The 25,409-nt window shown below is 35.6% G+C and overlaps 1 protein-coding gene across 1 annotated transcript in view; it reads right to left on the bottom strand.

Annotated features, from left to right (window-relative positions):
* CNTNAP4 (contactin associated protein family member 4) overlaps nt 1-25,409 on the bottom strand; it is a 229,537-nt gene that overhangs the window by 108,920 nt on the left and 95,208 nt on the right. The window lies entirely within an intron of this gene.

Here is a 25,409-nt window from a genome sequence, read left to right as displayed (position 1 = left end):
GTAAGGCTTCATATAGGAAAAAGTTAGGATGAAGCAGAAGTTATTCTCAAAAGTGTGTATTTTTGTTTCTCCCTTTCCTCCTCTTTCTGTTCCTCCTCCTTTGATGTAACTGTAACAATCAGCATATGCAGAAACAAAGTAAGTGATGATGCTACTCTCTATTCTCATGATAGGTTCACTTACCATGATTGCATCAACAAAAAAAGGTCAACTTCATGATTAAACAGGCAAAGGTAAATGCATTAGGAATACCAACACCCAGGGAGTTTCTTTCTTTGCCTACTTTTCTTTCTACTTCACAATAGCCCTTTACCAGCATTTACCAAAACATTCTCTAATACATTAAAAAATAAAATGTTGGGTGTCATAGCCAAATTAATTTGATTTTATTCCCTTTGTCAATCAATTCTCTACCTCCTGCCCACAACCCCACCAATACCCTGAGATTCTCAGGCTCACATGCTACAGACAGTCCTGTGATGGCACCTCTAAATTATATCAAAATTCTGAGCATCTTTCTTCATCTCAGCTATGACCACCCAGTTCAACAAAGCATTATCTCATCAGAACTACCTCAATGGCCTTTTCCTTCATTTTTTTCTTCTTCTATTTCCTGTCATCATCCACATACACATCCTGAATCTCTTCCCCTCTGAGCAGTATGATTTTTAAAGGCAAATTAAACCATGTCACCCCCACTGCTGCAAAAATCCACTTAGAACAAAATCCAATCTCTTTATCAAACATACACAGTCTTTGCAGCATCCGCCATTTTGCTTTAGCCACACTGGACCGTCAAGCCACACTTAGTCCTGCTTAGGTTAAGCCCTTTGCCCTGGTTGTTCATTCCTCTTTTAAAGTTCTTCCCTCGAGATCTTTGCACAACCAGCTCCTCTTCTCATTTCAAGCCTTGGTCAAAATATCACCACCTAAGCCTGATCCCAGTTTCTAAAGTAATATATCTGGCACTTCCACATCTTATCTTCCTGTTTTATTTTCTTCATATGACTCATTATTTAGGGGGCCTTCTTTGGCTCATTATTTGTTTGTTTATCTTTTCCTGCAAGAAAACAAACTCCATTAAAGCAGGGAGCTTTCCCACCTTCTGTCCATAGTATCTAGAACATGGCTTGTCTCAGTGGTTCTCAATAAAATATTTGTTGCCATGTGTTATGTTTCAGAAAGGTTGGGTTTAAACACAAAACAAAGTTCAACAGTTTTCTCAATTACAGGACCTCTCAGAGCATGTCAAATGTGAATGTGGAAATGTACACTGGATCTCCCATGTCACGGACAGTTATCCAGTATGTTTCAAATGTATTAGGCCCACATTCCTAGTTACTGTTTCCCAGAACATAAAGAAGAGAACATTGTTTAATCCCACAGACATTTGGACCAGCTCCTTCTAGAGAGTTCCATTCTATTCCACTGGTCAAAACCTCATACCCTGGACATTGGTGTGTGAGTGTGTGTGTGTGTGTGTGTGTGTGTGTGTGTGTACAGGCTCTACAAATCAGGGTAATGTGTATCCAGGGTTGAGAACATGGTCTATAGACATTCAATTCTAATCAGATCCTCTTATACTCGGATTCTATTTTCCTGGGTGCCACTGGCAGGCTAATACGATCCCTAATTATATTTCTTTCAATGAATAGCTGCATGATGAATTAGATAACCGTCCAAAAGATCTCACATTTTTTTCAAAATTAATGTAACTTCAAAGATTTAGATGGATGGCACTACAATGATCTCAGCATCTTAAGGGATTAGGAGAAAAGATGTATAGTGACACAGACATCAGACAGGCAAGTGGAACAGGGAGGTCTACAAATGACAGCCGTGCACATTTACCTGATCTATTTTGAGTTATTTGAATTTTGAGAACATAAAGAAGAAATATAAGATACTTTGTATATGTAATAAAAATATCTTGGCACATTCAAAATTTTAAGTAGCTTTTTCTTATAAAGGGCGAGGGAAATTGTGAGGTGGGGAATATGGGGTTTTTACCTACCACATTTCAATCATATCTCAATTTTTTATGAGACTATTAATTTTATAATAATCAGTAAAATAAAGTAAGACAGACATAGGAAGTGTGTACAGTGACAGAGCAGATAGAAACATGATTTAGTAGCAATCTGGGTACTTTAAATAACTTTCTAATATCAATATGCACCGTTGCTATTAATGAAATATATTCAACTGAACAATATTTTTATTATTTTGCTCCATGTGTTGAAGTATTTTCAATACATCATATAACAAAGATTCTGCTGTGGAATCCAGTACTTAACGGGGATTTTTTTCAGAATTTTATGCATGAAGCATGGGATTACCTTATAAATGAAAAGTCCTATGCACACTATCGGGTGTCAAATGTATTTCCTTTGCTTGGGAGACATTCTTCAATTTACTATAAAGTTTTTTCATGTCATCACAATTCATAAAGAAAATCACGGTTTTCAATATTTCTCTTAAAAACTTACTATGTGAATGCTTATGTCTTTCCTTAGATTACAGAGTCTGAACTTAAGTGTATGTCAGAATTACTCAAGGTAATTCAGTTTAGAAATGCAGATTTCTAGACTCCACACCACCTGCACTAAGACTGGGTGGGCTGAACTCTGTATTTCGCATGCACGCCAAGCTAACATGTGCTTTTGGTCTTTGGCTTGCTCTTGGAAAGTTCTTCTGGCTTGTGGATAAACCGCACTCTTTTTCCCTCTCTGTACAGTATTATCTCAAAACTTTTCAGAGAGGGAAAAGATTTTAGAAGAACAGTGCCCTAGGGCTAACTTCCAAAGAGAGAATCTAAGTAGCAACTGTGTTTGTTCTGTGTTATCAATCTAACCGTCTTCAATGGAAAGTTTGTGTCTCTGCATCAGACACAGCGAAATACATTATGGAGTTTTAATATTTCCTTCAACACTATGATGTAATCATTTCCCACCCACTTTAAAACTGAAGATAATGAAAATTATAGAGGTGATGGGCCTAAAGCCACACAGCTAGAAAAGGGCAGAAGAAGGATTTAATTCCAGGCTTTTCTGATTCCAAAGCCCATAATTTAGCTCAGCCATCAAAAGGCCTCATTCTAAAAGAATATGAAAGTGAACAACTCACGCCATAGGTAGAGGAAACTTGATATTTTATTTGAGGCTTTCCCCCCCTTTTCCTCATAATTTATATTCAAAATCTTTGACACATTTGAGAATAATGCAACTTAGATTATTGCTAAACTGATACAGCTCTACCAGTTGACTTTTATAGACAAAAGGATTGTTCTATTAAACTTTACATTTTCTCAAAATTATTGGAATAGAATGAAAATAAAAGACAAATGTTCAATAATCAATAGGACTCTTGCATATAAAATGATAACCTTCTAATAGATACAGAATGTAAAGGAATATGCCATTATATTATCAAATATGTGAAATATCTACAAGAAAAATTAAATGATATGTCTTATGTGATAAAAAGCAAGAGGCCTTAATTAATTGCATGTTTCTTTTCTTTGAGACCTGATGATTTTCAAACTCAATGAGGTATACACAGATGTTTTGGAAATGTATTCTAACCAAGAGAATAATTAATGAATTAAAGGTTTTCACAGGATTTTAAGTATTTCCATAATGATTCTAAAGTTTATGAAGAGTAACAATAGCATTAATTTATTTTTCAAGTATGTATTGAGCAACTCATCTAAGAAAGCCAAGGTGCATAAAGGGAGGTGCCCATATGGCAGCTCATAAGGGGATCCAAAATATTGCTGTAATAAATCAGAAACATGGGACCAGTTACATGTGGTTATATAGCAGACTCTGAATAACATAAAAATTGGTCTAGCTCTCACAAAAATAAACAGCAATACTAGTAGAAATTCTACAGAACAAAGAGGAAAACATGAAAAATCCCCTGGCCTCTCTTATTATAAGAATTACTTCCATATTTGACTTACATATGACCTGTTTCCAAGTACAACTCATTTTGACACAGCTGACTATGCAGACACTAAATGTAACATGCTGCCTAATGGAAATCAGCTCTTTATTTTATCATGTTTGTTATAAATATTTACCCAGTGTGCTTCCCAAGTGATTGTCTGGTCTAAAAAAAAAAAGTGCAAAAGAAAAGAAAAATAAGAACTATGGAAAAGTGGCAATTTTGCCTACATGAACCCAGATAAAGAATGCCTTTTAAACATATTTGACAAGACATCGTAACCATATCTACAAAAGTTGATTCTATCTTGTGTGAATGTGATTTATTTACTGTAATAGAGAAACAGCAATGAATACAGAAATCAAATTAGAAAGTTTTGTTGTGTGTATATAATAAATCTCCATTTTTAAAATGAATATAAATTTTTATTAATATAAAATCAATTTCTATACATCTCAGAAAATATTCAGTATCTTTAAAATGTTTATTTGAAGGGATACCAATTATTAACAATATTTTGGTGAGGTCCCATGTGTCAGCCATTGCTTTTTAAACAACAGAGACACAAAATTGGAAAATACCATGTTTTCCCAAAAATGTGAACTAGCTGGACAATCAGCTTTAATGCATCTTTTGGAGCAAAAATTAATATAAGACCCGGTATTATATTATATTATATCATATCATATATCATATCATATCATATTATAAAGATCCAGTGTTACATTGTAGTAAAATAAGGCCGGTCTTATATTAATTTTTGCTCCAAAAGATGCATTAGAGCTGATTGTCTGGCTAGGTCTTATTTTCGGGGAAACATGGTATGTTCTTTAGGCCCTCTTAGCATGGAGGAATCTGAATTCTCAAGACACAAAAAGCAAATCACAAGAGAGAAGAGGTACATGAAAGATACAACCTTCATTGTAGTCCATAACTGTTGTTGAGACATAGTAATAAATTGTTTTATGAAAGATACATAGACGGGTCATTAAGCTTACACTTATATTAGAATAATATATGTACAGTTTTGTGGAAGATTAAAACTTCATTGAGATGGTAAATGACTTTTAATTAAAAATCATCATATATGGTAGTGGCAGACTTCTAAATTCTGAACAACTCCCTGCTAGAAAAGCTGTACAAAATGAAATATATGGAATGAAGCACTGAAAAACAATAAAATATTAAATGTCCAAGATCTGGGAGAAAAACCCCAAAGAGGTTAGCCCTACCTTTGAGGCCCTTTTCTTTTTATAGATAACTAAATGATCTCTGGAAAGGAAAAACTGAGACACTGAGAACCTCAGATCTTTTGACAACTTCACAGGGTGAGGGACAAAATTTTAGATCCCTCAAGGGCTTCCGTAGATTTTGTGTAAGAACTTTGAGGGTCTACGACTTAAGAAAAAGGATAAGTCAGAAAGAAAGAGACAACTCCTCACAGAGATTAAAATTCAGCTTCCCATCTCCTCAATCTGTGAAATTATATTGATTGTCAGAGATATCTAGTGCTCCTTGCTGCCTGCAGAGGCAATTGTAATTACACTCTGTAGAAAATATCTGTCTAGATCCCAAATTATCTATAGTTTTTCATATATAATGTCCTATACCCAGTAAAAAATAATAAAACAGCAACAAAAACTGATCTCAAAGGGAAGTTTATACACACACACACTCACGCAGACATTAGTAAATAGTAAATACAATAGCTCTGTATTTAAAGACCTTGAAAATCATCACTCTATTCTATACAATAACAAAGCTGAACAAACTGAAAATCAATGACTTTTCTTACACCCATCAGAAACCTGAGGTTACATGGTGCTATGGATTAAATGTTGTCCCTCCAAAATGTATATGTTGAAACCCTAACCCACAACGTGATGTATTTGGACAAGGGACCTATGAGAGGTAATAGGTTGAGTTGAAGTCTAACCCCATGATGGGATTAGTATCTTATAAGAAGAGGAAGAGATCAGAGCTCTCTCTCACTCTCCAGGTAAGGACACAGCAAGAAGGCTGATATCTGCGAGCCAAGAAGTAGGGAATCAAATCAGTCAACTTCTTGATCTTGGACCTCCCTATCTCCAGAACTATGGAAACTAAACTTCTGTTGCTTAAGTCTGTGGCATTTTGTTATAGCAGCCAGAGCTGGCTAATACACAAGGCAAACCACCACCTGGAAATTTGGAGAGACAAGACTGTCCAAAGAGTCAGAGCTGAGATCTGTCCACTTAGGGCAGAAGTCACTGGTGCCATAACTGATAGAAACCTTTATACGGTAATTCTAATGAAATGATGGAGGCTGAGTATGGACTACCATGAGAGTGAGAAACTCCCGAGGACCACAGTCTTAGAAGATGTCCACACTTCCGTTGGCTTTACCTCCAGGAACCTCTCCGTGTTCTCTGTGAAGATCAGAAAAAAATTCTTCCTACCTGTGGCAGGGAATGGGGAAGGTAATCATTGTGAAATATGCCCAGCATGTTCTCCATAACAAAGGCCTACTGTCCACAGAAAAAGACTTTTCTAGAACTTTAGCCCAATTAGGGAAGGACATTCCTCCCACTCTTGTTTCCCTAGTCTTTCTGTCAAATCTAAGGGAAAATACAGTCACCAGGATTCAGGGCTTCAAGGATATAAATTGGAATCTCAACAGCCAGCAAAAGAAGTAAAGGGCTGGGGCCAGGAGGGGAGCTATACCACCTGAGAAAGACTAGTGAAGGTCACAGTTTCAAGACAAAGGCTCCCTAAAAACACTGACGTTTAATTGGAATATTATAGAATGCTCTCATTCCTTTGCATCATACCACCACACCAACAAGACTCCTGTATAATAATACTGGATGACAACTTGGAGAATTGCAAAACCCAGACTGTCTCTGAAGAGGATGCCCAAGTCAAGAGAAAAGGCAAAAATAAGGGAATTATGTGAATTTGAAGACTCTGGCACCTGTAGCTTCTATGTGAACGTTAAACACCGCCCAAATCCTAACCAGATTAGTATAAATCCTCACATGAAAGACACATTTACCTCATTCCCCATTACTATATACAACATGTCCAGATTTCAACAACAACAAAACAGCAAGGCAGGCCAAAAATCAAGATAAAACACCGTCTGCAGAAGCAAAAGGATCACCAGAACCAGACTCCTATAGGTCACAGATGTTGGAATGATCAGAGTAGAAATTTAAGACAGCTGTGATTAATAAGCTAAGGGCTCGAAAGGGAAAAGTGGACAACATGCAACAACAGATGTGTAATGTAAACAGAGAGATGACAAATTTAAGAAAGAACCAAGGGGGAAATACTAGAAATCAAAAACACTATGACAGACGTAAAAAAGGGCTTTGATGGGCACAGCAATAGATTCAACACAGCCAAGGAAAGAAGCAGTGAGCTTGAAAAGAAGAAAATACAAACATCCCAAACTATAATGCAGAAGAGATACCCAAGAACTATGGGATAATGGCAGAAGTCTAACATGTGCATAAGTGGAATTCCAGAAGGAAAAGAAAGAGAGAATGGAGCAAAAGAAAGATTTAAAGTAATAATGGCCAATGACTTTCCAGACTTCGTGACAGACATGAAACTATATCCAGGAATTTCAAACAATGACAAGAAGGCTAGAAATCAAAATAAAAACTATACTGGGTCATAACAGATTCAAACTGCAGAACACCAAAAATAAGAGGGTCAAAGGGGTCAAATACATGGTGAGGGAAGGAGATTTCACTTTGGGTGGTGAACACACAATGCAATATATAGGTATGTATTATAGAATTGTACACTTGAAACCTATATAATTTCATTAACCACTGTCACTCCAATACATTTAATGGGGGGGGGGGGAACCCACAAGAAAAAAGAGAACATTTTGAAAGAAGCTAGAGAGAAACAAATACTTAACCTATAGAGAAACAAGGATAAGAATTACATTGGCCTTCTCAACAGAAAACACTTAAGCAAGAAGAGAGTGGAGTGAAATATTTAAAGTGTTGAGAAAGGAAAAATAAGCCTAAAATCCTATACCAGAGAAATTATCCTTAAAAAGAGAAGGAGAAATAAAACCTTTCTCAGACAAAAACTGATGGAAGGAGAGCTGATTCTGTGACACACATTGTGAACACACAATATGATATATAGATGATGTATTACAAAATTGTACACTTGAAACCTATGCAATTTTACGAACCGTTGTCACCCCAATAAATTTTAATTTAAAAAGAACTCTACTTCTAATTAGATGGCACAGTTTAAATAAGAAAAAAAAAAGAAAACAACTGATGGAATTCTTTACTAGCAGACCTGTTCTGCAAGAAATATTTCAAAGTTCTTCAGACAAAAGGAAAACAATACAAGTCAGGAACTTGGATCTACATACAGAAAGGAAGAGTATTTGAGAAGAAATAAAAGGTAAGATAAAATAATTATTTTTCTATTCTTAGTTACAAGATAACTGCTTGAAGAAATAGAAGGAAGAATGTATTTGGTGATTATAGCAATATAAACAAATTAAATGAATAAAGATAATGTCACAAAAGATGAAGGGAGGAATAGAGAATACTCTGTTACAGGATACTTGCACTACTTATTAAGTAGTATAATGTTATTTGAAGATGGACTTTGATTTGGTAAGGGCAGTCACTAAGGTTTTTTTTAAGTATAATCGATATGGCGAGAGAAAAGACGAAATAGAATCATTCAGTAAGCTCAATTAAACCCAGATAAGGCATGAAAAAGAGGGCGCAAGAAACAAAGACAAATGCAACAAATAGAAAACATGGTAGATATTAATCTAAATAACCACTTTAATAACCACTTATAAGTGAATAATCTAAATATACCATTTAAAAGACAGAGGTCATGAGAGTATAAAGAATGACCAGACCCAACTATATGTTATCTGCAAGAAATCCACTTTAACTATAAAGACTAACATAGACAGAGAAAGGTATTCCACGCTAAAGTCAAAAATCCAGAAATAGCAAAGTTAAAACCACCAGATCAATAAAATAGTAATTAATAATACTTTATTGTGCATGCAAAAATGGTTCAAGAACTGGGAGCTTTCAAACCCAAACTGACATAACATTCAAAGGCATGACGTTACAGTGTGGCTTATAAAGTGAAAATGAGGAAGTTGTTTAACTTTTACGGGTATGATGACTGGTTATTACAATGTGGGTTTCGAGATGGCAGGGAATTGGTTAAAAATGATTATTTTATACCACTTTAAGGAAGATGACTTCAATTTCCTTTATGATTATCAGAGGCATTTATAAAAGCAAACTAAGTTAAATTTCACTTACATTCATGAAATTAGCTAGATTTAGTTGTGCTTACATGGCTTAAATGGTTTTGTCTGCTCAGGGAATTTTCAAGTTTGGTTTTCATTTTGTATTTTACCTTAACATTAACATGAATTTAAAGAAAGCTGGAGTAACTATATTAATCTCAGACAAAGCAGACTGCAGAACAAGGAAGATTATCAGAGACAAATAGGCACATTGCATAATGACAAAGCCATCAATTTTCCAAGTTGGTATAACAATCCTCTATGTGTTTGTCCCTAATAACAGATTGTCAAAAAACATGAGGCAAATACTAATAGAACTGTAAGGAGAAATAGACAAATCTATCATTATAGTTGGAGTAATTGATATATCAAGGAGACAGAAAAAAGGTAAGAATTTAGAAGACCTGTATATCTCTATTAATCAACTGGGTCTAATTGACGTTTTAGAATAGGCCGTTGAAGAATAGCTTCATCCAAGCTCGTATGAAATATTCACCAAGATAGAATGCATTATGGGCCCTAAAATACACCCTAACAAATGTAAAGGAATGTAAATCATACAAAGTATTCTCTTAAATCACAATTAAATTAAACTAGAAATCAGTAACAGAAAGATAGCTAGAAAGTTCCCAAATATTTGGAAATAACCCAAGAGTTAAAGCAGAAGCCTCAAGTGAAGTTTTTAAGAGTTGATCTACATAAAAATGAGAACATAACTTATCAAAACCTGTGGAATACAGCAGCATTTATAGCATTAAACTCATATTTTAGGGAAAAAAGACCCAAAATAAATAATCTGTTTCCATCTCAAGAAACTAAAGAATATAGAGCAACTTTAAAATAAGCAGAAGAAATAATAGAAATGAGAGCAAAAATTAGTGAAACTGAAAACAGAAAAACATTAGAAAAAAAAAATCAACAAAACTAAAAGCTGGTTCTTGGAAAAGTCTGTTAAATTGATAAATCTTTAGTCATGCTAAGGAAAATTAAGAGAAAGACCCAAATTATCAATATCACAAGCAGAAGAGAAGTCACTGCTACTGAACTCATGGACATCAAAAGAAGAAAGGCAGATTAATGAGCTAAGGATAGATGTTAAAACATTAAGGGAAAAAAGTACAGTAAATTAATACCAGGAATGAAACAGGAAGTAAACGATAAAAACAAGGCTCTGAAAGGACATTGAAATTAATGAGACCCTAGCTAGACTAATCAAGGAAAAGAAAAAAGAAGAGAAACAAATAATCACTATCAGGAATGAAAAAAAAAAAAAGCCTCTTACTATGATTCTGCACACTAGAATGATAACAAGAGGATATTTTGAATAATTTTATGTCAATAATTTTTTTAATTAAGTGAAGTAGACAAATTTTAAACAAATAGCACTTACCAAGACAGATGAGCAATAGGAAAATCTGAGCTGGCTATATTTATTGGCAAAATTATACCCATATTATAGAAGCATTCCCATGCAGAAATTTCCAGACCCTGGTGTCTTTCCTAGTGAATTCTTCTAAACATTTAAGGACAAAATAACACCAATCTTATATAAGCACCTTCAAAAAGTAGAAAAACAGAATGCTTCCCAATCTGTTTTGTGAGGCCAGCATAACCATGATATCAAGATCTGACAAAGAACTTGGAGAAATGAAAATAAAAGCCAATCTTATTTGTAAACATAGCTCCCACAATCCTTTTTAAAATGGCAATGTTATTCTAGAATATAGAAATATAGAAAAAGTATAATTCATCATAACTCAAGTTTATTCCAGAAATACTATCAAGATTACTTAATATTTAAAAACCATTCAATGTAATTAAACTGAAAAAAAAAGTTCTTCCAAATAGATGCACAAAGAGCATTTGATTACATTCAACATCTATACATGATTAAAACTTAGCCAAGAAGGGAATTTCTAAATCTGTAAAGAATACCTACAGTAAGAATCACTTGTAAGAGGAAATGCTGAGAGCTGCTTCGAATTTGGGATCCAGTCAAGTATATTCTCTATAAATCCCTTCTTTTATATGTAATGAATATTCTAATTAATATAATAAGGCAAGAAAAATATTTAACAGGTTATGAGGATTGGAAAGGAAGAAATAAAGCTATTGTTCATAGGTTACATGATTGTGTATGTAGAACATTGTTTTTTACTCTATGCAGTGAGTTTAGCAAATCTGGATGAAAGTCCATATTCAAATATGAATTGAAATCACACCCCTAGTAGAATGGCCAAATTCCAGAACACTGACAACATTAAATACTGATAAGGATGTTGCACAAAAAGAACTCTCATACATTATTAGTGCAAATAAATAGGAACAAAAATCACCAATATACTATGGAAGAAAAAACAAAGTTAGATGATTTTATTTACTGGATATTGTCTTATAATGTTACAAAACGAGAAAAAAAATGTCATATTGGCAGAAGGTTACTCAAATAGACCAATGAAACAGAACAGAAAATTCAGAAACAGACTCAATATACATGGAAAGTGGATTTTTGACAATGTTTGAAATGCAAAACAATAAAAAAAAAAAAAAAAACGAAAACAAAAATACCTCTTTTAAATGCATGGTGCTAGCTGAATCAAATAGCCACAATGGAAAAAAAGAAAAAACTGAAATAGAAGGTTGATAACTACCTTAAATTATATGCAGAAACGAATTCCAGTAAGATTGAAAAATGTGAATGGCAAAACAACAAAGCTACTAGAAGACAGTATGGCTAAATATTTCCACAACTTTGAGGAATGCAGAGATTTCTTAAATATGACACAAAAGGAAACATAAGAGTAAAGACTGATAAATTGGAACATATTAAATGTAAGAACTTCTGTTCACTTGAAGATGTTAAAATAATGACAAGAGAAGCCACAGAATGTGAGAACCTATTTTTCAGTGTATTAGTACAGAATATACAGAGAACTACAGAGCAATAAGAAAAAGAGGGACAAAATAAATGTCTTAAATAACTAGCAAATATATGAAATGGTATCCAATCTTATTAGTCATAGGGGCTGCAAATTAAAACCACAGCATCCAAATTATACATACCAACAAAATGGCTAAAATTGAGGGAAACAATAAAAAGCTAAAATAAAAAAATTGATAATACTAAGTGTTGTCAAGAATGTGGAGCAAAAGGAATTTTCATACACTACTGTTAAGAGTATAAATTAGTACAATTTACATAAAAAAGGTCTTTCACACATGCAACTACAGTTAAACATATATTTATTTTACAGACCAGCAATTTCATCTGAAGAATATACCCAACAAACAGCAGGCCTGTGTACCAAAACACATGTACATGAATGGATTGGAAGTATCATTTAGAATAGCCCCAAAACACAACTCATGTGTCCATTTGTAGAATGGATAAAAGAATTTGGATATAGTCACATAATGAAATGTTCTAAAACAATTAAAATAAATCAGCTATACCCATACACAACATTTTGGATGTATTTTACAAGCCTAATGGTAACCAAAGAAGCCAGGTGTGAAAAATATATATTGCATTGATTTCTTTTGTATATAATTCAGAACAGGCATTAGAAGTCATGATGGTGATTACTTTGGGAAAAGAGGGAGATAGTGTTATCAGGAAGAGCATTGAAAGGAGCTGTTTGAGATACTGAACATTTTTGGCCCAGGTAATCTTTATCTAGGTGTGTTCACTTTTTGATACTTCAATGATATATTTATCTATCTATCTATATCTCTTTATATCTCTATGTCTATATCTATACCTATATGTATCTAGATAGATAGATAGATAGATAGATAGATAGATAGATAGATAGATAGATAGATCGATAATAGATAGATATGCCTTTCATCTTTTTCTGGATGTGTGTTATGTTGTACTTCAAAATAAAAAGTTAAATGAAAGTAATTATGCTAACTATGGAAAAGAAGTAAGTCCTTAAGGCTTTAAAAGATAGCTCAGTGAAGACAAGATTTAAATTTGCATGTATTTATCCAAAAGCAAAAAGAGAAGATTTTGAAGAATACCTCATTAAAATTGTATTTTTCACTTTTGTGCTTTTCTATAGATCATTAAAAACACTACGAGAAGTACCTTTCAACTTTAGATTTTCGATATCATATAATTTATCATGCATTATGCCATAAAGAGCCCCATTAACATTTTTCCTTTTTACCCGTAAGATTACAAAAACTAATGGCATTCTTACAACCATTACCATTAAAATAACTATTGTTCAGTGATAAAGAAAACTGAGTTCTCTAATAGAGACATTTTATCAAATTTTAAATAAATTGTTCCTCACTTACCTCTACATTCTATTAATGTTTTTATAGTTTTTCTAATATATTGATTAGTCTTCAGAGTGCTTCAAAATGACATTTATTTATCAAATGAATTGCTAACAGTTTTCCCAAATAGAAACTGAAAGATGTGTTTTAAAAAGAGACTAAATAAATCAACCAATCTCTCCAGCAGAATAAAATAGCATATCAACTTTATTATACTTATTTTGAAAAACTGAAATGTTTAAAAAGCATTTTTTCTAGAGTTCAATCAGACCTTACTGTTCCTTATAGTTTTAGAGTCAATGGCTCTCATTTAGGCCTCTGAAGCCATTCATTATTTAACATACATTAAATACATTGAACTATTAATGTATATTTTATGTACATTAATGCATATTATGATGTACATTGTGAGGTATATTGAGTACTATATACCTTATTTAACTGGTGAACATTGCTTTTTAAATTAGATCGTAACCTCCACTTCCACAGAAGCTTGTCACTCAGAGAAGCTATGTGACCTCTGAGGTGTGCCTAAATGTAACACTGAGTCTTGGCAAACACAAAGATTAATGGCCTTTAAAGTATTCTTTTTAAATTTGGTGCCAACTTTAAATTTTACTAAATATTTTTAGAATTCATAGACAAAAATACAATGCAGTATTATATTTGGGTTGTTTGACCTTCAGATTCTGTATAATTTGGTCATGCAATGCAAGTTTTCATTATACAGAAAGTCAAAAGAGACATTACTTTATTTAGTAATGGTGTAATCAGGGAGCAACAATGTGCAGACTTTCTTAACCTATTCTTCAACAAAGAGACAAACCCGTCTGTCCTCTGGGTGCAGAGAGTGAATGAATTCATGCAACAGACACTGGGTTAGAGACGGGCGCAAAAGTGTTTTTATTTCCATCAATAACACCTGCCTACTTGCATTGCCTTTTGAAACACTGCCAGATGTAACAAGACCAACCCTTAAATGACTCACATACTCATGGGTACCTTGATATAGATAAATAAAACAAAGAATACAGGAAACATAAATGCCTTAATGGATGTGCTCCATTTTTAACACTAGAATGCCTAAGTTTGGGGAACTATTTTCTCTACTCAACACAGAAAACACAAATTCATTTATTTCATGTTCAAATATCTCTTTTATCTTTGTATATAGCTTTTTTTCCCCAAGCCTCAATAACCATTATTCCAACAACCACTGAAACATTAATCATGCCTTCACCAACTCTCCATAAAGAGAAAGTAAGGCTGTCCATCTAAACCTTTGACCTGGAGACTTTAGTTTACCCTGGAAAAACAAGACTTACCGATAAGGGCTCTTAATAGTTAGGAATCTACCACTTAATAGCCAGAGAAACTTGAATGAGATATATTCCCAAGCCTCAGTTCCTTCATCTAGAAATAATCACTTCCAAAGTCTGAAGTACAAATGTCATGCAGGGTCTCTGGTCCCCCTCTCCACACAAGAACTCAGGATATGGTGAGGCCAAAGAGGAACACCTATGGAGCCATGGATAGGGGAGTCATACCACTATATTCTCGGTGGCGACTGGGTTGGAGACACAGGAAGCAGGAGCCACACGATCCGCAATCTGCTGTCTGTTTCTCTGCCAAGCGACCGACCAACCAACCAACCAACCAACCAACCAACCAACCAACCAACCAACCAACATAGCCATGACAGTTACATCAGTGGTTAATGGATAACCAGTAACAGCAGATGGCCAACTAGACAACAGCTGATGGCCATCTACTACCCGAGCCAGCACCTTTCCACGTGAGGCCAAGAGCCTGGAAACTGCTCTCTGGAACTCCATCCCCACAACGAATTAAGTAAAATAAAGAGATTAACATCTCCCTGTCTTATAACGAGTCGCAATAAAGTGCACTTGTGGTTGCTGCGTTGTGTAGTGATCAGGTCCTCACAAATGGCCCTCTGTCACCCACCACTCATTAGTCTGACTGAATTGCATTATTTGGGCTTAATATCCGAGTCTCCCAGCTAAACAGTGAAAAGAGAAATAGCAACTCTTCTAAATGTCTTTTGAACAAAGTGACAATCACACTTAGGACGTAAAGCCCAACACTTATTTGAATGCAGTTGACAGTATTTTTAACCACAAGACAAAAGATATCAAGAAAATACTTCTCAGAAAAGTTACTTAAACAAAGTAGCTTTAATTTCTTGAATGCAGAGCTTTATTTCTTTTTAAACTAGTTTGTGTTTGAATATAAATTTTGGAAATTATACCTCAGTCAGTGTAATTATAGCACCATGCAGCAATAAGAAGTTCCTAAATACCCATATCATTTCTGTTTCAACGCAACTGAGATTAGTTGATAAACATTTGAAAAAAAATTTTTTTCCAAAAGTATGTAATAAATTTAAACATAGATAACTTGTACAGATATCTGTATGTGCCCTTAAAGTCAGTTTATAAAATGCTGCGTGTGGTTTTAATACTACTATATAGGTATTCAAACTCTGCTTATTTGAATTTTAAGAAACTACAATATTTATAATATATAGGACAACCAGAAGCATTTCCTTAAGGAACCAGATAAAAATGCCTCGTTGCTCACTATAGAAGAAGAAACTAAAATAAATGAATCTGAGGTCCAACCTTTACCAGAATCCCAATGACACAGTATTGGGGCTTATTATTTTATACTTAAATAATATTTGCCTTATTTCAATATGTAGCATTGAGTTCATTGTTCCATACATTCAAATTTTCCTCTGAATTCTTCCAGAACAGTCACGAATTCTTAGGGCACAAATGTAACAAGTATGAGTAAAGGAATGACAGACACAGCGACCTATTCTGGCTTCGTTCTCTCATGTAGGAAAATCACGACTCTATAAGAATAGGAATTAGGATTTGCCCTGAACACGCACACCTTCAGCAATTCCTCGGAGACTCAGATCCCGACTGAGGAACAGACAGCGAATGAGGCGATACTGTCCAGAGTGCGTGTGCAGAGAACAGGCTCTGGCATCAACAGTCCTGAATACGAATCTTTATTTCTTATGAGATGGAGGTCTTTGAAAAGTTATAGACCTTTATTTGTATACTGGGAATAATAAAATGGATTTTTCCAGTGAACTGCTGGAAATTTGAAAACCAGCTCGATATCCAATGATGTAAATGAATTATTGTTTTTTTGTCTCTTGTGTTTTTTTAGGTTCTGTTTTAAGAAAGGCTTTTATGTTTTCACAGATTTATACTGGAACAGATAAGCATAAAAGGCTAGGATGTTTGTGATTTGCTTCAGAATAATGCAGTGGGGGGAGGAGTATAGGGAGGAAATGGATGGGATAGGATGGGCCATGGTTTGACAGTTGGGGAATGTGAACAAGGGTGTTTATTTTGCTATTCTCTTCACTTGTGTGTGTGGAGTAAGAGCAGGGGAGGTGATCGTTGGGATGATTAAATGAATTAGTGTTTTTAAGAAGCGTTTTTTTTTTTTACAACATTCTTCTACGTATCACAGGCATATATTTTGAAAGTTTCCTGTTGACTGGCAAGGAACTTATTTAGAGTATCTAGTTAACTTAAAAACTCTCAGAGCACCACAAAAACACTGTTTTCTTTAACAATGAAAATTGAAGACGTTTGATAAAATTATCAGGTTTTATAAATGTTGTTATTTAGCTATGTAAAAAAGTGTAATCTGGGGGCCATTTCCAGGCTATACACTATGTTTCCAAAATATTTTATTTAGAAATTGATGATATTTAAAGTTGCAATTCTTCATTTTATCTTGCTCAGCAATTATACTGGTCAGACCTAAGCGACCACAGGCAAGAAGCAATCACACTTGTGTGGTTTTACGGTGATCTCTAGAATAATGTACCACAATGTTACCTTTGAGAGTGAATGCTGAGTGTTCCTAGAGAGTGACACTGAAAAAACACAATGCTGTTGATGAAAAGCTCATTAACAACTGCATTTGAGCAATCTAATTCTGTGTCATTTCTATGCCGAATTCAAGAAATTAAATTATTCCCTTACTTGAAATACATGCTTTTATCATACATTTACCATAAATTCTTGACCATGTCATTGTCATAAGTTCTGAAGTACTCAAAATATGAATATTTATATAAAGCACTCTGCAGTTCTTGCATTTAATCTTAACTAATTAATCTAATACGTCTATTCACTGGGCTAAGCGATTTCCCACATTCATTTAATGTTCACAAAAATCTTGACAGAGCCTTATAGAAAGACACCACATATTAAGCAACTTCAGAATGATTCATCAAGCTTTCCAAACACCCACCTGTACTGAGCTTCTCAGTCAGCCCCTCAGTTAACCTGACTTTGAGCTGTTTCACTTAAAAAGTAACAAATGATGTATTAAGGAAGTGCACTGGAGAAGGGAATCCCTGTGCAGGTTCTTCCAAAGTTCAGATCAAACACATATTCTTAAACCCGCAGCCTTGGTTGGGTCCTTCATCTTTAACACAGTGATAATACCCAGATTGCCCAGATCTCAGCGCTGCTTGAAGACAATGCTATAAGACTAAGTGTTTACTCTCTATGGAGTTGTACAAATATAAGGTATTATTAAGCACACTAGCTTACCATGAGATATGTTACAACATCTAAATCTATTTGATTAATAATTTGTAATTTATACTATACATTTTTGAAGATACTGAATTACTTTCAAGTCCATGGCACTAAAATGTAATTATCCTAGAACATGCACTTGACGGAATATTATGAAGCAATTAAAATGGTGATTTTTGCAGACCATTGAAAAATTAGCATGCTCTCTTCATTACTTAGGTATAATACATGATTGTGTGATCAGCATACTTGTAAGTGAATTCAAAGTTAAGCATAATAAGAAAAGAATAAAGATGATACATCAACATTTTAATAGTTTTTTAAAGGGATAAACTTACAGATTTCTTTTTGTAACTTCCTCTATTTGGCAATTTTAATAGAAATGTAAAGAAAAAAGAAAAAGAAACATATATTATTTCTTTTTCATCTCCTGGTAGCCTCCTTTCCTTAACCAAATTCCCTTGTCCTGAACATGATCAATTATCTGGACATCACCAACTATGCAGTTTCCCTTCATCTCCTCTCACTGTGCATTCCCACAACCTCATAAGAATATCCCCAAACTGAATTCTCATTATTGGTAATTCTCTAATAATCCAGATCCCTAAATGCTTTCTAAATTTGACTTTTGATATATCATTTTTTAAAATCAAATCCAAGAAAAACAGTTATAGATAACTCCTTTGTAGACCTAGTACTACTACTTTGCAGACCAAGTACGAATGACTTCCCATGCTTTTAATTCATTTCATGACCTTCTTAGGAGAGAGATTATTTACTTTTTCCTCATTTTACAGATGAGAGAACTGAAACTTAGAAAGGTGAAGTGACATCCAAGGTCACACAGTACATTAAGATGGAAAAACGAATATGAACAGATGCTCAATAATATTATTTTAAAAGTAAGAAATAAGATATCACTTTGCACTTAAAAGGCTGACAAAAGTCAGCGGGATAATACCGCGTGTTGACAGGAATGTGGGGACACATGTATTGCTGGTGGGAGTGTGGACTGGTACAGCTATTCTTGAGAGCACCCTTGTGTTACGTAGAACAATCATTGATCAGTCATTGATATGTATCTACTCTTTTACTTAGTGATTCTGTTTGTAGTTATACATTCAAAAGTATTTCTCACATAGGTGTATAAGGGACATGCACACAATGCTATCTGCAGCAGGGTGGCTAAGAGACGAAAGCAATTTGAGTGTCCGTGGCTGGAAGAGTGAGTATGGAGAGTAGGTAGAGGCCCAGCATGCAGTATTGTGGGCAGTGGGCAAGCCCTCTGGATTTCTCATGCAGGCTAAACAGAATTGAGAACTTCTGTACTACATAAATGTGAGGTTTCCTCCAGCATAAAATCTCTCTCTCTCTCTCTCTCTCTCTCTCTCTCTCTCTCTCTCTCTCTCTCTCTCTCTCTCTCTCTGCTCATTTATTAATTTATTTATAATGCTGTGATTACAACCATGAAATTTTATTCATGAAATGACAGAATTCATGAATTGACTATAAAACTATTATTTGGTGGTCCGGGCCTTATTATTTTGGGCTATTTACTGTTACTCTTAGGTACATAACAGTTGCTATGTATTCTACCCCTAGATATACATAATAAAAACAAACCCGCACACTCCACATCTGATGTGTGCTGTCTACATATTCCAAAGCTTCTTCCCCATGTGCTGCACGCCCAGCCCTACTCTCCTTGGAAATGGGGTAAACAGCCACTGTCTCTGCCTGTTCCATTTTCATTAATATTTAACCCTTTCTGATTTAACCTCCTTCCCCACAATTCTCCTGATAGTGATAGCACTGTGATCACCAGCATTCTTCTGTCGTATCTAACAACTTTTCTCAGTTCTCATTGTTTGTTCATTCATTTTCCACCATCCCTCTACCTAGCATCGCCCACGGATTCTCTGCCTGGAAATCTCCCCACCCTTTGGACTCCGGCTCAAATATCACCTATTGCATACAGGCTTCCCTCAAGCCCACGTAGCGTTTGTTGTTCTTTCCCCAGTAACCCCTGGGTCTCCGTTCATATGTTTACTAAAATAGAAGCTGTGTTGTAAAGTCCTGTTTCCATGTGTCATTGTGATATCCTCTAAAAAGGGGGAAGTGTCATATCTATGATTGATTCTCCTGCATGTATCTCATTGTCTAAGGCACGACACTAAATAAGTATTTGCTAAATGAATGCATGATCAGTTGATGCTTTAAAAGCTCGGTAAATGTTCATTCGTATTACACACATCACTCCCAGCTTGGGATAATCTTCCTGGGTCAGAAACATTCAGTGACAAATTAAGCACGCCCTTCTCAAGCCTCCCATTCAAACCCCACCCCCGGTCTTCTCCTCCTGACTTTCACGGACTCTTTCCGCGTGTGCTGTCCTTCCATCTATACTATTCGGTGTTCTCTCACTTTTTCTCCTCTCTGCCTTCGTTCACAGTGGACCTGGAATGATTCTCAGAAACCACCTATCCATGAAATCTCTTTTCAAATTTCTGTCACTAAATGACATACTTTTGCTCCAGTTCCACAAGTCTTCCCAGTTCCTCTCAACCACCTGTGGTTCTGCTCCCTTTGAAACTTCTCATTGTTTCTTATATGTTTACTTACTCACTGAGCCATATTTTTATAATAAATGACTTCAGTTCTTCACTGCGTGTCCATGGGCAAACTACCTAACTTGTAAGAGATGTGGAGGTTTTGTGTGCAAATTGGGAAGTGATAGCTCCCATCCTCACAGGATCGTTTAGAAGAGGGATTTGTGCGCAGAACATGTGAGGTGGACAGTCAGAAAGATAAAAGTAGCCCTGACCGTTGTTAGCTGTGAGCCAGACTGGCGTTTGACTATTCAATCTAAACAATGTCACAGGACACCAATATCGCACAAGTTCACTGTGTGACTGTGCTGGAGTGAGACAAAAATAAGACCACTCTATGGTCCTGTTTGAATGCACACCAAAACTAAAATAATGTCTAAACCGCAAAAGTGACCGAAAGCCCACCTCTTCGGCTAGCATGAGTGACTGCTCCTTCTTTACCAAAGATAGCTTCAGCTCAGTCCCATCCCTTAGCCCACAATATAAAAATTGGGATACTCAAATATGGTGCACCTTTTCCTTTGCTGTCATATGCAGTAAGCCAAACGCTAGTGGATACCAATGGCAGCTATTATTGAAATCAGTATGCTTGCTATTATTTATTGTATTAAATGGCTAGCTACCACATGAATTTCAAGAGATGTGAAGTCATATCCCTTTGGCTCTTAAAGCCTAAGAAGTTTAGTAGTCAAAGTTTAAGGAAGAAAATTGGTAAATAAATTCTATATCACAGTTAAAATATGTCTTATTAGTAGTTGATGTTGAGACTAGATTATTTCGTTTTAACTAGATTATTTCATGTTCAGGTTAATTAAAAAAAAAAAAAAAACAACAACAACAGCAATCTTTTCAGGGGGCAATGGTGTTACTGGTGCCCTGTTACTAATTTGTGTGATCAAGATAGAACATGCCAAAGTTTCTCCTTGTACATTTCCTTTCACTGAAGATACATTCAATATATAATTTCTCTTCAAATGACATAATTTATCACACCTATTTTAATAACCTTTAGCCTGAAAAAGGAATAGTGAAAGTGAAAAAAAAAAAAACCACGTTAATAATGTCAAGTCCCCTGATTCCCTCTAAGAATCTGATCTGAGCAATTTCAAAAGGTCATGATCTTGCTAACTGGCTCTTGCGCTCCAGTTGGCTTCCATTAATTATCATTATGGTCATTCCTCCAGGAGAGGTCTTGTGCTGCCATCAGGACTAAACCATTTCAAACAGACAACTGCCTACAAAAAGAGGAATGTTTGGGGCTTCTGGTCACACTGATGTGCCTAGTTGATCTATTAATTAGCAGAAACTTATTTATAATGTTCTCTGGACATCACTTCGGGAAACAGGAACTGTGGCCCTAAGTAAAGAGGGCCAACAACCTGTTAGTTTGATTGAAGAAAGCATAAAAGGATGATTTTAACTTTGGGCACTTTCCCTGGTAGAAAGATATAAATGATGCTTCATTCATCATGGCAGATGAATTCTTTACATATACCTTCCAGGTTTTACACATTCATTCACTGACATTGCCTGGGGCTTCTTTGATAATGATAATGTTTTAATTGAACTAAATAAATATTTAAGTAGCTACCAAGAGCGTTTAAGCTTATGTTCAATAAAACCATTTTATTTCAAAGTATAATTGATGTTTAAAATAATGAAAACCTTCATTCTGAAAGTAATTTAAATATGCTGTGACAGAGTTTTGGAGGGCAAGGAGAAGGGAAGAAGAAAAGCTACTCACAATCCAATCACTCTAAAACTTAACAGAAAGTTCAGTCATTTCCTCTTGCCATGTTTTAAAGTTACAGTCCTATCTGTTAAATGATTTTATAATTGTAATTTTGCACCAGTAAAATAGTGTTCACTTTCATTACCGCTAATTCACATTTGGAAGATGTATTTGCTCTATTTGCACTTTTCAGACACTGAGGCGTGGGCACGTGTGTGCACTTGCAAATCCAACCTTTCCGATTTCAATGACAATAAAAGACATGGCATCGGTGATTTACAGAATAAACTCTATTTAAATAGACACTATTTAAATAACTTGCTCAAGGTCAAATTGCACAATAAGTAAAACATTCCTGACCACCTCTATTCTACCCCTAAGATCAGAGCCTCTCATGATGAATGTCAAGTGATAAGATGAATTTTAAAAGGTACATATTTTCTCATGAATTTTCAGATGTTGCAGAAGCCAGAGCTTCCCATCATAAACAGACATAACTTTTCTCTGGGCTCCATTTGATTTTTGTTCTTTGACATGTCTGTTCATCCCCATAAAGAAGTATATCCAGAGGAAATATAATCAAGGGGAATATTAGACACACTAAAGTGCTCACAGCCTAATAGAGTTTGTACCTGATAAGAGAAAAATGAAATAAGTCATTTGTATTGACTGTATTTGTCTCTGACCTCGTTTAAGCCCCTAATGTTTATAGCTACTTGAGAGATCCCACAGTTCTCTGAAGAGGCCTCCAGGACTGCTAGATTTCAGCTGGATGTCACAGCGTCCAGGGCTGAGGTCTCTTCTTAAGGAGGCTGACTGGGGACACAGCTCCGCTTGAAGACGGCCTGTGTGCAGCACCCCAGCCAGTTCTCCCACTGTGCCGTCCACTCCCCCTGTGGACACTCTCCCCGCTGCCTGAATGCACTTTCTCTGCCCCATACCCACTGCCATAAGTTTGCAGGTGCTTCTCCTCAGGCGAGAATGCCCTCATCCTCCTCCCGTCACCTGACCCTATGCGACCCTCACTGGAGCCTGGCCTGACCCCCAAAGGCAGCTAAGGCCCTCTGGGCGGCAATCACCACGCCCTCAATTGTTCTCAGACCTCTCAGCTCCAGGAGGCTGTGATCCCTTTGGGGCCCAGAACACTCTCTCATTCAACTTTGTATGTCCAGCAACATATAACCAGTGCCCGCTGCTTCTTAGTACATCCTGACGGAATGGATATATGATCCTGAATGACAGCCGCAGCAATGGGGGTTGCTACCATTGTCACCGGGATAAATAAGCGTGTGAAATAAGGGATATGGTGTAAAGGAGGGTTGACTGGGTAACGCATATCCCTCATTTTGTGATATGATTCATACTTTATTGATCGATTCATCACATTTCCTACCTAGGGCATATTCCGGAGCTTCACAGTGGATATCAAAATTGACCTCTATGGTTGAGAATAAGCACAGCAATACTAAAGGGATCAATTTATAGGCTTTTTTTCCCCCTAAAGGAAAAGGTTGTAAGGTAGTTAGTTGGTGAGGAGAGTGAACTATAGGAACAATAGGAACAAAAGAAGAGAGAAGAGCTAGCTATCTAGCAGAATGAGATTTAGACAATCATGGCTGTTAAAGCCATATCACAGGCTTATAGAGATTAAAATCTTTGTGATAAAACTGATAAGGCTATTATCCTAGGACCCCGTTTCTCAGTCTTGGCAAGAAGCAAAAATGGTCAGGACATGGCAAGGTACAAAGCAGACACCGGTTTAAGTGGTTTGGCTTCTTCTTCCCAGAACTGCAGCTGCCGCAACCTGCCCTGCTGTGACAGCTGACCGTCTTCTCCAAGCGGTGAGACTCAGGGACATCTGTGCAAAGGGAATGAATCAGTGCCAAGGTATCTGTGTAACTGTGCAAGCTTTCAAAATTCAAATGCCATGTCCATTTGTTATTTCAAATAAGAGTTCTTCCCTAAGGACTCAACACTCAACAACAACAAAAAAAAAATTAGTTTTTCTTTGTGTTCGACTGAGTCACATTTCCCAAATGACGATATGTGCCAGAGCAGAGCTGGCAGTATTTGTAAGAAAATAAATCTCTGCACTACACATTGAGAGAAGTGATTTTTTTCCCCTTTCCTCAAGGATGTGTTCCAATCATTTTGAGTAGACTTATAGTGTCTTTTTTTTTTAAAGGAATGAAATAGAAGCAGGTCTGCAATGTGACTTTCTCTACCCTTGTTTCTCTAGTAGCTATCTTTTTGTAGGACTCATATTATGGATACTCATTATCTTACTTCATGGCTCTCCAAAGAGAACATTGATTTCAGAATTAATATTGGTTCTCCCTTTGGGTGGGTTATTTTAGGAACATTTCCTTAACATAACTCTTCACTTAAAATATATTATCCATTTCTAATGCCAATTTTATTGAATAATTTGACACATCTTATTATTTACTGACATGTAAAAAAAACAAGATAAGTCCTATGGAACAGTGTTATTCAAACTTTAATATGCACGTGATTTCCTGGAGCTCTTGTTAAAATGCAGATTCTAACTCAGTCAGCCTGGAGTGATGCCTGAGATTCTGCATTTCTTTTCTTTTTTTTTTCTTTTTTCTTTTTTCTTCATTAAATTCATTGAGGGTGACAATGGTTAGAAAAATTATATAGGTTTCAAGTGTACAATTGTATAATACATCATATATATATCACACTGTGGGTTCACCACCCAGAGTCAGTTATAATTCTGTCTTCCATCACCATATATTTAATCCCCTTTTCCCTCTACTACCAACCCCCTCCCCCTTACCTTCTGGTAACCACTAAACTGTTGTCTGCATTTCTATGATTCTGATGCTGCTGGCCCCAGAACTACACTTTGAGTAGCAAAGTTGCACAGCTGTACTACTCAAGTTTGGTGTGCATGACATCACATG

Source organism: Rhinolophus hipposideros (assembly GCF_964194185.1).
Source record: "Rhinolophus hipposideros genome assembly, chromosome: 21".
Lineage (NCBI taxonomy): Eukaryota > Metazoa > Chordata > Mammalia > Chiroptera > Rhinolophidae > Rhinolophus > Rhinolophus hipposideros.
Note: the sequence above shows the minus strand (reverse complement) of the source record. Positions and strands in the feature narration are given on the sequence as shown.